Raw genomic sequence first — 12443 nt, 5'->3', positions numbered from 1 at the left:
ATGTGTTGAGCGTCTGCCCCCTGATGGTCAGTGCGTGTCATAGCTACCTGTTGATGGCCTGTGGCTGTGGAAATAGGGGAGGAGAGATGGACCATACGGTTCTTACTGGTTCCCTCCACTCAGGTTTGCACTTGCCTCTTCTGATGGTTTCAGTTTCCTTGCCCTGTTACCCAAAAACTAGTCTTTCTAGGGAACCTCTGGCTAAAAGTTTCTTGAACACACTTCACCAGGAATAAGTGGCACACTCTTTATTTGGATCTCCTTTAGCCTCTTACTCCATTTCCACCAAATAAATGTGTTTTAAAATTTTACATCTGCCCTTTCTTAGTAATTACAAGCTTTTCCAGGTGTGAGATTGTTGCATTCCTGTCACATCCTCCTGGGTCCTGGGTCCACACTCAAGGCAACGTCCAGCAGGTGGTATTTTGTACCTAGCCAGAGAGGCCAAGTCTTGGCTCTGTTAATGTCGGCTCTTGTGAACTACGGAGCTGAGTGGCAGGTATTCTTTGTACAAGGCTTATGTCTGGAGAAAACTGTCCCCCTGTTGTCATAGAAGCGCTTTGGAAAGAAAGCATGGTGCAGCCCCCTGTGCATGAATTCAGGTCTCATGCTCAGCCATGGGCTCCCATCCTTGGCAGTGGGGTCCTTTGGTTGGTTGGCTGACCCCATGGCAGTGCAAACCTGCATTTTGTCCAGCTGAGTGTCTTAGCTTGGTGACATCATTTCTTCTAGAAGACACTTCCCAGTCCAGACTAACATAGTGCCCCTGTGTGTTCCCAGAAAGCTCTGGGATAGCCCAGTCACTGGCTTCCGTTTTGCCAACCTGTGGTCTGTCCAGCAAGAACGGGACTGGCCCGTGGGCAGGGGCTATTGGTCAGCTTTGTGTTTCCATGGCCGGGCAAAGGGGAGGGGCCTAGTAAGTGTTTGATAGATAAATACAGCAAAGAAATCTTGTCAGAGGCGAGAGACAACCAGCCCATTTATTTTCCACTACTATTAGAAGGAAACTAGCTGAATATCTGCATATACTTCCCAGATTTTCATTCATTTACTCAGAGGCCCAGGGAGTGTTTTAATTTTTATATGGTTCCCAGGAAACTCGAGGAGGGATGGAAATGTTCAGGTGGCTGGTCTTAGATGGGCGAGTCCTTTGGATTGCAAATGCCATGCGCTTGTTTTGGGTGTGTGCATGCTATGTGAGTGTCTCTGGCACTGCTGAGGGGCCCGTCATGTCGCCCCGGTGTGGCAAGTATCATAGTAACAGCTAACAGTGAGTGTTCACTACCTGAGAAGCATTGTGCACGTGTGTGTGCGCCATGTGTGTGTAAAGTAGTCACAGGCTGGTTTTCCTTCCATATTGTAACTTTTCCTCTCTCCTCACACTTCCCCATTCTCGGCCCTGTAATCTCTTGTCCACTCACTGGAAATTCCTGTCATTCTTTGACTTGCATGGCCTCGGTAGTTTGGAAGATTGTGGACCAGTCACCTGATGAGCATCCTTTCAGTGGAGTTTGTCTGCTATTTCCACATGATTGGACCCACGTTATGCATTTTTGTACCAGAACATCACAGAGGCTGTGTTTTTGCATTTCAGCCTATGGGTGGCACACTATGCCTGGTTGTCCCTTGTTGGTCATTCCACTAAGATAATTTCTGCCAGCTTTCTGCACTAGGCTTCTCACCCTTTTTAGTTAATATTTTGTGGGGAGATATTTTTGAGACTATCTATTTCTCACCTTGATTTTACCCACAAATTTTAGCATCCTTTGATGTTTCTTGGCTGGATTTTTTTTTTGCCCCCCTCCCCCCGCCTCCCAGCTGGGTTTTTTTTTTTTTTTTAATATATTTTATTGATTTTATACAGAGAGGAAGGGAGAGAGATAGAGAGTTAGAAACATCGATGAGAGAGAGTCATCGATCAGCTGCCTCTTGCACACCCCCCACTGGGGATATGCCCGCAACCAAGGTACATGCCCTTGACCGGAATCAAACCCGGGACCTTTCAGTCCCCAAGCTGACGCTCTATCCATTGAGCCAAACCGGTCTCGGCCCGGCTGGATTATTTTTATAGTCGTTGCCAAATGGAGATTTTCTCATACCTTCATGCTTTCTTTTTTTGTGGGCTCTAACTGCAAGAAAAAAAAATGTTATTAATTCATTCATCTATTTGAGTGTTGTGGACTGATGGATTCGTAATCTATTCTGTGGGTTATAATCAGTTGCCTTCATTTTTTAAGTTTTTATTCTTAAACTAGAGGCCAGATGCATGAAATCTGTGCACTTGGTGTGGCGTCCCACAGCCCGACCTGTACCCTCTCCCAGTCTGGGAGCCCGCGGGGAGTGGGGCTAAGCCATCAGTCGGACATCCTTAGCACTGCTGCGGAGGCAGGAGCGGTTCCTGCCATAGCTCTACGCTCACCAGCCATGTGCCTGGCTTCTGGCTGAGCAGCACTCCCCTGTGGGAGTGCCCTGACCACCAGGGGGCAGCTTTTGCATTACATGCCTGCCTCCTGTGGTCAGTGTATGTAATAAAGATTGGTTGTTTTGCCATTAGGTCTATTTGCGCACTAGCCTTTTATTATAGAGGATTGTCCTAGATTTAGCCAGTGAGAGCATTTAACTGACTTCTCTGACTTTTGACATGCCCTCCCTCTTTTTTTAAACCTGGTATTTATTTTAAAAATACGGAACGCTTCATGAATTTGCATGTCATCCTTGCACAGGGACCATGCTAATATTCTCTGTATCACTCCAATGTTAGTATGTGTGTTGCTGAAGTGAGCTCACAAGACCCATTTATTCTTTGAGTATTTTCTTACACAAGCTATTCCAGACTCTTTCCCTGCCAGAGCCCTGAAATTAGCTGTTTTGCCAAGGAACATGATTGCTTTTAGTGGAGAATATTGTTTGAAAACCAACATACTGGCATTAAGTATGCATTCAGTGGGCAGGCATAGAGGGAAATAATAGACACACACACACACACACACACACACACACACACACACCTGCATTTATTTCTGAACTAGAGGCCCAGTGCATGAAATTCATGTTCAGGTAGGGTCCCTAGGCCAAACCAGCGATCAGGATTGATAGGGGCCTTCCAGCTCCCAGCTGGGGCCTTCCTTCATTCCACGTCTCCCCCTGGTGGTCAGCGCACATCATAGCGAGGGATCGAACTCCCAGTTGAACTCACAAGGGGACAATATGCATATTAGGCATATATATATATATGTATATATGTGTATATATATGTGTATATATGTATATATGTATGTATGTATATGGTCTAGACCTATCTACCTGAAGTTTGGCTTGGATCTTTTTTTATATCTTCTATGTCTATATTTCTCACGTTAGATATTTCCTCTAGCTTTTTGAACACCTGGGATACAGTTATAACGACTTTTTAAATCTCCTTGGATACTAATCCTTACATCTCTTCAATTTCTTATTTTCCTCCTCATTCTGGATAACATTTTTCTTCCTCTTGGCATATCCCTTAATTTTTTGGGGTAGCAGACATTGTGAACTTTGCCTTGTTGAATGCTGGGCACTGTTGTATCCCTATAAATATTCTGGAGGGCCTTAGTTTGGCTCAGTGGATAGAACATTGGCCCTTGGACTTAAGGGTCCTACATTCGATTGCAGTGAAGGGCATGTACCTTGGTTGCATCGATCCCCAGCTCTCCCTGGTCAGGGTGCCTACTGGAGCAACCAATTGATGTATTTCTCTCACATTGATGTTTTTCTGTCTCTCCCCCTTGCTTCCACTCTCTCTAAAAATTAATGGAAATATATCCTCTGGTGAGGATTAACAAAACAGTTATGAGGTTTGTTTGGGGGACATAATTAACTTAGTAGAATCATTTCTATCCTTTTAGGTTTTCACCTAAACTAGGTTAAGTGGGATCTAAGTAGCATTTAATTGAGATCGATGGCTCCATCACTGAGACCACATTCCTACCCATTTCCCACGGGTTATTTCAGGCTCTGTGTGAGCTCCTGGGATTGTTCCCTCTATTGCGATCAGGTGGTCCTTTCCCAGCCTCCGATGTCTCCTCACAAGCACATGTTGATATTGTCGTTGCTGGAGTCCATTTGAGTTCAGACATGAAGACCAGAATCTGTTCACTAATCAGTGACCACAGATAGATTATCGAATAGCATGTAATGTTTGATGTTATTTTTTGGTCTGATTTCTCAGTAAAAGAAAACATAAGGTGGAATATACCCTACTAGCCCTTTCATTAAAAATAATTTCCCAGAGTCATAGAAGCATGAATAGTTGCACCTCAGAGGGGAGACAGGGGAGGGTGGATGGGAAGAGATCAACCAATGAACTTGTATGCATATATGCATAACCCATGGACACAGGCAATGGGGTGGTGAGGGCCTGGGAGGATGGGGGTGGGCTGGAAGAGGTTGATGGGGGGAAAGGAAGACCTATGTAATACTTTCAACAATAAAGACTAAAAGAAAAAAATTACTCCAAGTGCTGTTGGGTCTCTGAGAGGGCTAGGCTCTGCTTCTAGGCCCCGCACATCCATATTTTAGAAACACCCAGGGAATGTCTCCTGGTTTCATATATTATAGATGGTTGTAGGGTTATAGATTTTTTTTTCACAGAACAGCCGGAAATGGCTGTAGCGGTTACTAAGGAAAGGCTTTACCCTGTCCAGAGCAGAGGCTCTTTCCCAAGGAACCAATGCTGATGGGTCCCAGGAGGTACAGCTGATGGAGTCCCAGGGTCAGGAACAGTCTCACAGGGCATACAAACCAGAAAAGCTTCCTCATTGAAATAACTGGATTCAGTGCCAGGGCTAGGGAAGAGCACTAGAAACATTATGTTCCCCATAAGTGGCATTCTTTAAACTATATGAAAGGCAGGGCACGTTATAATTTTTGTGGGCCCTACACACTTTGGGGAAACTTTCTTCCATTAAGATATGTACATCAGTTCTATTTTACAACTGCATTGACATATAGAAAAATACAAGCCAGGCTGGATTAAAAATTAAAATATTTTCTTCCACCCAGAAGCACATTTTCTTCTTTCTGATTTTTAGGGAAATTTAAATATTCTGTGTTTCCTTAAAAAAAAAAAAAACATTTTTGTGGTTCCGTGAAAGTGCCAGAGGCCCTAAACACCGTGCTCACTGGGTAAGTCAGCCCCGATGAAAGGCAGAAACGAGGAAGGCAGCCGCGCACTCGGCCCCGAGAAACAGAGCCCAGGCAGAGAGAGGGGAACCGGCTTCCAAATCTCTGCTGGAAAAGCTGTTCCGTGGATGGCAGCCTCCCCACGTTTATGTTTGTTTTTTAGCCCGATGACTAAGACTAGGAATTCTATTGGGATTTTTTTTTAATTCCTTTAAAATAAATAGAAAATACTTTCATGTCTGACTTGTGATGAAATTAGTTGCTCCAAGGAGATTTCCTCCTTTGGGAGCACTTAGAATCCTTTTCTCAAAAATATGTTTTTATTGATTCTTAGAGAGGAAGGGAGAGGGAGAAAGAGAGAGAATCATCAGTGATGAGAGAGAATCATCAATTAGCTGTCTCCTGTACGCCCCACACTGGGGAACAGGCGTGTGCCCTGACCAGGAATAGAATGGCGGCCTCTTAGTACATAGGTCAACGCTCAACCACTGAGCCATACCGGCCGGCTGAAGCACTTGGATTTGTAAGAAGACACATTTTCTGGTGAATTGCCAGATCCATAAGAAGTAGGGGGATTTCCTGAGCTCCCTCCCCAGCCTGCGCCTTAGAAGCTAACAAAACTCAGGAGCTGGTTGCCTGCGGGCAGAGGCCCCTGGCCTCACTGTCTAGGAACCGGAGCCTTGGGTCAGTGACACGGTTAGGGAACTGAGTGAGCTGGGACTCTGCAGGGTGGGGCAGAGTGTGCAGAAGAGCGTCCCTATAATCAGACTTCTTTAGAAAGTTTACAAACTTCTGCCAAAACGGTTTGGCTCAGTGGATAGAGCGTTGGCCTGCGGACTGAAAGGTCCCAGGTTCGATTCCGGGCAAGGGCATGTACCTTGGCTGCGGGCACATCCCCAGTAGGGGGTGTGCAAGAGGAAGCTGATCGATGTTTCTCTCACATGGATGTTTCTAACTATCCCTCTCTCTTCCTCTCTGTAAAAAAAATCAATAAAATATATTTTTTTGTAAAAAGAAAGTTTACAAAGTTGGCCCCTGGCTGGTGTCTGGGAACCTGGACTTGGGGAGGGTTCTCTCCAGTCCCTGGTAAGAGTGGCTCACTGTGCCCACGCTGTTGTGCAGACAACAGTTTTTACGCTGAACATTGCCCTCCTGGGAGTAGGGGATTTTGAAGCATGCTAGGCAGAAAGTGCCACCTGGCAGTGTCATCGCAAAGGTGCATGCTCCTTCCCCACAGGTGTGGCAGCTTTGTGTAGGCCGGTGGCTCTTGAGCCTGGCTGGGCACTAAAATCCCCGCAGAACCATTAAGAGACCCAGGTGCCGCCTTCACGATCGTCCCAAACTAGAAGCAACCAATGCCCGTGGGCAGTAAAGAATCATGGAGCATCCACCTCTGGGACTTCCACCCAGCAGGGGACGGGTCACCCACAGCACACAGCACACACCACACTACAGGAACCACACACGGAGAGAACAGACCGTCTGACCCAGCGTACAGCAAGAACAAGGCAGGCAGGACAGGGCTGGGAGAAGTCAGCATCTGGTTGCCTTTGGAGGGGCTGGGAGAAGTCAGCATCTGGTTGCCTTTGGAGGGTGAGGGTAGTGACAGGAGGGAGTCTGCGGGCTCCTGGGTGCTGGTCACGCTCTGATTCCTCATCTGGGTCACAGGGGTGCGGCCCGTTGGGGAAAACGCAGGGAGCTGAACACCTGACTTGTGCACTTTCCTTTATGCCTATTAAACTTCGGTAAATACTCAAAGTAAACAGGAAGTGAGCAATTCCAGGCCATTACAGACCGATCTGAGATCTCTCGTGAGCTCCAGGCATGAGGGAGTTTGCTACAGATCCTAGCGTGCAGCCACGCTCAGAATGCACGTCACAGGGGCATCCGGGGAAAATGCAGGATCTGCCTTCCCAGGGCTGGGAGGGCCCGGGACTCTGCGTTCTTGTTCTGAGAACAAGCTCCCAGCCAAGGCCCGTTGCGGCCCCACACAGGAGCAATGAGGCTGTTTAAAAATTAATTTTAGCCCTGGCCGGTTTGGCTCAGTGGATAGAGCCCAGTCTGCTTAGTTCACCTGTACTGATGGTGACAGTCTGCACTCCTGTTCACTCAGACTTCACTCCCACCTTCGCCCCCACACCCTGAGATCTTGCTATAAGGTGCCAGAGAAGGAGGAAGTGTAAAGATCCTGCTTTTTCACACGGAAAAGTTTAGTCTGATAATATGGACATTGATCCCTGACCACAATTTAGACGGGATCATTCGCACCCAGTTTGCAAAGATTTGGAAATAGTGAAGACCCCGCGCCGGCTCAGATCAGCTCCCAGTGATAGCTCTGGTTTTCAGGTTTCAGACCTTTCGCCAGCACCTTAAATGTGGCTTGTCCCATCAAATCGCACCGTCACCCCTCCAAGCTGCTCTCACCCTACATTTCCATGAAGTATGTCACCCCACCCTTGATGAGACCTGCCTGTGCTCCTCCGGGCTCACCTGGCCAGATTCCTTAAGATGCCACCAAGCCCTCTGCCTCCTCAAGTCTCATAGCAGAGCCCTGAGCTCCAGTGCCCCACCCCATCCCCTACCTCCACCCCCCCACCTCCACCCCATCCCATACCTCCATCCCATCCACCTCAATCCCACCTACCTCCATCCCACCCCCACCTCCACCCCATCCCATCTCTATCCCATCCCCTACCTCCACCCCCCACCTCCACCCCATTCCCTACCTTCATCCCATCTCCTACCTCCATCCCACCCACCTCCACCCCACCCCCACCTCATCCCCTACCTCCATCCCACCCCCACCTCCACCCCATCCCATCTCTATCCCATCCCCTACCTCCACCCCCCACCTCCACCCCATCCCCTACCTCCATCCCATCCACCTCAATCCCACCTATCTCCATCCCACCCCCCACCTCCACCCCATTCCCTACCTCCATCCCATCTCCTACCTCCATCCCACCCCCACCTCATCCCCTACCTCCATCCCACCCCCACCTCCATTCCATCCCATCTCTATCCCATCCCCTACCTCCAACCCCACCTCCACCCCATCCCCTACCTCCACCCCCCACTTCCACCCCATCCCCCACCTCTACCCCACCCCACCCACCTCCACCCCCACTGCAAAGTGTCCTGGGACAGCCTTCTCAAATTGCAACGTGCACTGGAATTCCCCGGCTCTAATTTAAATGCAGTTTTGACTCCTCAGCTCTAGGGTGCGGCCTGGGAGTCCGCATTCCTAACACGCTCCCGGATGGCCCTGAAGACGCTGTCCCGGCTCACCCTGATTAGCAGGCTCTGAGCAACACACACACTCGATGATGCCACCTCTGTGCCCCACCCTCGGCAGCTCTGCTTTGGACAAAGCCTAACTCTCTCTAAGCCCACTTCTGACCAGGCGCTGCCTTCATTTCCCGACTCCTCTCAGGCCAACCAAACCTGGTGCCATCCCTCCCGATCCAGCCAGAGCCACCCGCACAGCGGGGTGCCTCCTGGCCTTTGAACCTGAGGTCTAAAGCGCCTGTCCCTCCCACCCCACTTCCTCTTCAGCCTTGTTTGTTTGAAGGCCCAGGTCAACTGCCCCCTAACGGAGTGGGCTCTCCTTCCTCTGTTCCCCCCACGCTCTGTGAAGTGCCCCTGTTAGCATATCGTTTGGTGTCTAATCCTTTGGGGTAACCTAGTCTGTCCCACTGGGCCCTGAGCCCCTCGGGGAGGCCTTAGCCGGCCCCCCAAAGAACAACAGTTTGCTCCCCGGTGGTTTATCTTTGGAAGCGATTTCAGGGAACAGGTGGGGCTCCCCGAACCTCTTCAGACAGGTGGGGCGGGGGGGCGCTGAGAGGGGAACACTGAGAAGGCAGAGCTTGCCCTTCATCTCCTGTCACCACGGCTCAAGGCTTGTCCAAGAGCATGTCAATGCCTGTCGTTTCAAGGCTTACCTGTGTTCCAGAATATTGTGACAGTCCCGTGTGGAGGCGACAAAGACACCTGGTGCCACTGAGGCCAGTGAGTCAGGAGGATTGGAAGAGGGGACTGCAGCTGGTCAGGTGTGGCTCAGGACTGGGACGGCAGCTCCTGGCACAGCGCAGGCTGGGAGCCCAAGGGATGCCAAATGAACGAACGAACGAACGAACAAATGAACAGACAAATGAATGAAAGTAAGTAGCCTCATTTCCGTGTAGATCTGGTTGTCAGAACGGTAACCCAACACGTATCCATGGTAACAGGACTCTGTGGTTTGGAGATCCAGCCTCAGGAAGGGAGGCTGAGGGTCCAGGCCACGGTTGGTGACTGTCCCGTACCACCTCTCCCAGGCCGCAACCAATGCTCACCCCATTTCTTGAGTGGAGACTTTGATGGCACACTGATACTGGTCAAATTTACACACCAAATCAGAGCTGGAAGAATCCTGAATCGACCACGGGCAAGGCCACAATTAAAAAGAAAAAACTTAGGGTGCGGGACGCCCGAGAAAGAAAGGCTCTGCAAGATCTACATTACGCATGGGGTAGCAAGTTAGGGCGTGCTAATATACCACGTTAGGAAGTCAGGGTGGGTTAATATGCCACGTTAGGAAGTTAGGGTGGGTTAATATACCCAGGTTAGTAAGTTAGAATGGGTTAATATATCTGGGGTAAAAAGTTTGGATGGATTAACCAGATTCTGAAATCCCATCGACTTTTCTCTGGGTCAGACATTAAGAAACACCTTCAAGTCCTAACCAGTTTGGCTCAGTGGATAGAGCGTCGGCCTGCAGACTGGAAGGTCCCAGGTTTGATTCCGGTCAAGGGCATGTACCTTGGTTTCGGGCACATCCCCAGTAGGGGGTGTGCAGAAGGCAGCTGATCGATGTTTCTAAGTCTATCCTTCTCCCTTCCTCTCTGTAAAAAATCAGTAAGATATATTTTTAAAATAAATAAATAAAAGGAAACACCTTCAAAAGTACGTGAGAACACCGCCGTGGCTGTGCCCAGGAAGGCCAGCCTGGTGACAGCTGGAAGGGAAGCACAGATGAATGACATCGCCTGGCAGGGGGCTTGTGGATGCCCCGTGTCCCCAGCCTAACACCCCCCTTTACAGGCGCGTTGGCATGCCTTCTGAGATTGTGCCGTTAGAACAAAGCAGACCAGCTTCCCAGCATCACCCCTTACTCCTGGCACGTTCTTTTCCTGGTTTCTGTTCACTGTGAGATCTCATCTCCGACTGCCCCCGTCATCGGCATCCCAGGGCGTTAAATGCTGCTCTTTGGTGACCAAGGCCACCAGCCCGCCCGGCTGCTCCTGCCCCAGAGCAAGGGGGCACATACGGGTCTCACCTGGCCTTCCCTGGCCCGTTCCTGTAGGGGCGGGAAGGGGCGGGCCCTCAGGGCCCTCTGGCCCAGGGAAGCTTCTGGAGAGGCTGCTGGTGTTGCCCTCGCCTTCCTGGACGGGAGGGGACAGGGCGTGCCCAGGGCACCTGGTTTCCCTCTTGCTGGGCAGAGAAGCATGGCGCTCACACCATCAGGGGCCTTCAAACTATGGCCCGAGGGCCACATGCGGCCCGCAGAGGAGTCTGATCCGGCCCGCCAGGTTTTTTGGGCAGTGAGCGCAGCCGAGGTGTTACAGTAGGAATTAGTAGTTCATATAGTCCGGCCCTCCAGCTCTCTGAGGGACCGTGATCTGGCCCCCACTTTAAAAAGTTTGAGGACCCCTGATACAGGAAGGAGCCGGGCATTTGAACACACGTGAGGCAGGATCATCACACAAACAGCGAGGGCGGGGACCAAGCAGGACCTTTTTCTCCCCCTGAGGCCCATCAGTGGCCTCCTTCCTGTCGTCTGGGGAAGAGCGTGGAGGGCAAGGGCGGGGCTGCTCCCCTCCTGAGTGCTCCTGGCTTCCTTTCCGTGGCTCCTTAACTCACGGAGAACCAGAGCGGACTGGATGGGGAAGGAACTGGGGTCCCAGGTGGTGTCCCCGGCTCTACTGGCTCCTTCTCCCTGGGCCAAGGCTCAGCAGGGCCCTCTGAGGGGGAGCGGGCAGAGCTTCCAAAGGTGACTCTGCCAGGAAATGATGCTGGTGACCTCACGTGGGACAGGAGTCACACCTCCCTCCCTGAGTGGCCAGGTTGGGAAGGGGGTGGGGGGTGGTGACTCCATCAGAATCGGTGAGAACTTAAACGGCAGTGAATGCGTGTGTCCGCTCACTGGAATTCCGAGGGAGGCAGGGGAGCCGGGGCTCAGGTGTCCCCGGTGGGCGTCCTGTTACAGAGATTCTCGCAAAGTGCGAAGCAAGCAGAAGGCATCTGTGTTTTCCTCTCTAAATCGCTGGATCGGTTGTGTCAGGCTCCCGTATTTTCCGAACCAGCAGAATTGCTCGCTCTGTCTCGCCGGACGGACGGTTGGGCGAGCCAGGCCAGCAGATAACGATCCTTTGTAATGAGCACATTAATTATTTGCAGGAAGGTGGCTACTGCTGGGCTATTTTTAGAGCCCGTTCAGAGTAGTTTCCTTCAGCTCTTCTCAGGCTACATCTCCCTGCAGATAGTTAGTTGATTCTATCCTTGTGCCCAGCGAGGCTTTAAAAAAAAAGAAATGACACCTAACACCGAGGACAATTTTAGGCCAAACGTTACTCACGCGGAATGTGCCTGCTGGGGCCCCACGATGGGCGCTGAGCTCTGGCCGTCCCTTCTGCTCACAGGGCTTGGCGGAGCCGTCCATCGAGCCTGCGTTATTCCAACGTCAGCACAGGCCGAACCCATGGCACCCACCGAGCAGGCGCCTCCTGCAGGCCCCGAGAAGCGCCCTCCGTGTGGCCCAGGGGTCCGTCCCCAGCAAGAAGGCCCACAGCAGCCACCCTCGTTGGAGCCTCTGATGCAGCCACAGCGAAGTCCCAACAAGGGCGAGGGCTGGGGGTGGGCAACCTGTCTTCGTGCCTTCATCTCTCCCCTCCTCAGCCTGCTCTCCCGGCAGCCCCCCTCCCCCACCACAGGTATCCCCACAGCCTCGGCATCCACGTCTGATTCCAACAGTGGGGCTCAGGGAGCAGTAGACAAGGGCGGGGACAGCATCCTTTTTGTTTTGTTTTTTTTACTTTTTTCTATTGATTATGGTATCACATAATTGTCCTCATCCCCCCATTCCCATCCCAAACCCCTCCCTACATATGCCCCCACCCCCCTGTTGTCCATGTCTATATGCATGCACACAAGTTCTTTTTTGTTAATATATATATATATATATATATATATATATATATATCTTTTTTTTATTGATTTATTTACAGAAAGGAAGGGAGAGAAAG

Source organism: Pipistrellus hanaki (assembly GCF_964339955.1).
Source record: "Pipistrellus hanaki genome assembly, chromosome: 2".
NCBI lineage: Eukaryota > Metazoa > Chordata > Mammalia > Chiroptera > Vespertilionidae > Pipistrellus > Pipistrellus hanaki.
Note: the sequence above shows the minus strand (reverse complement) of the source record.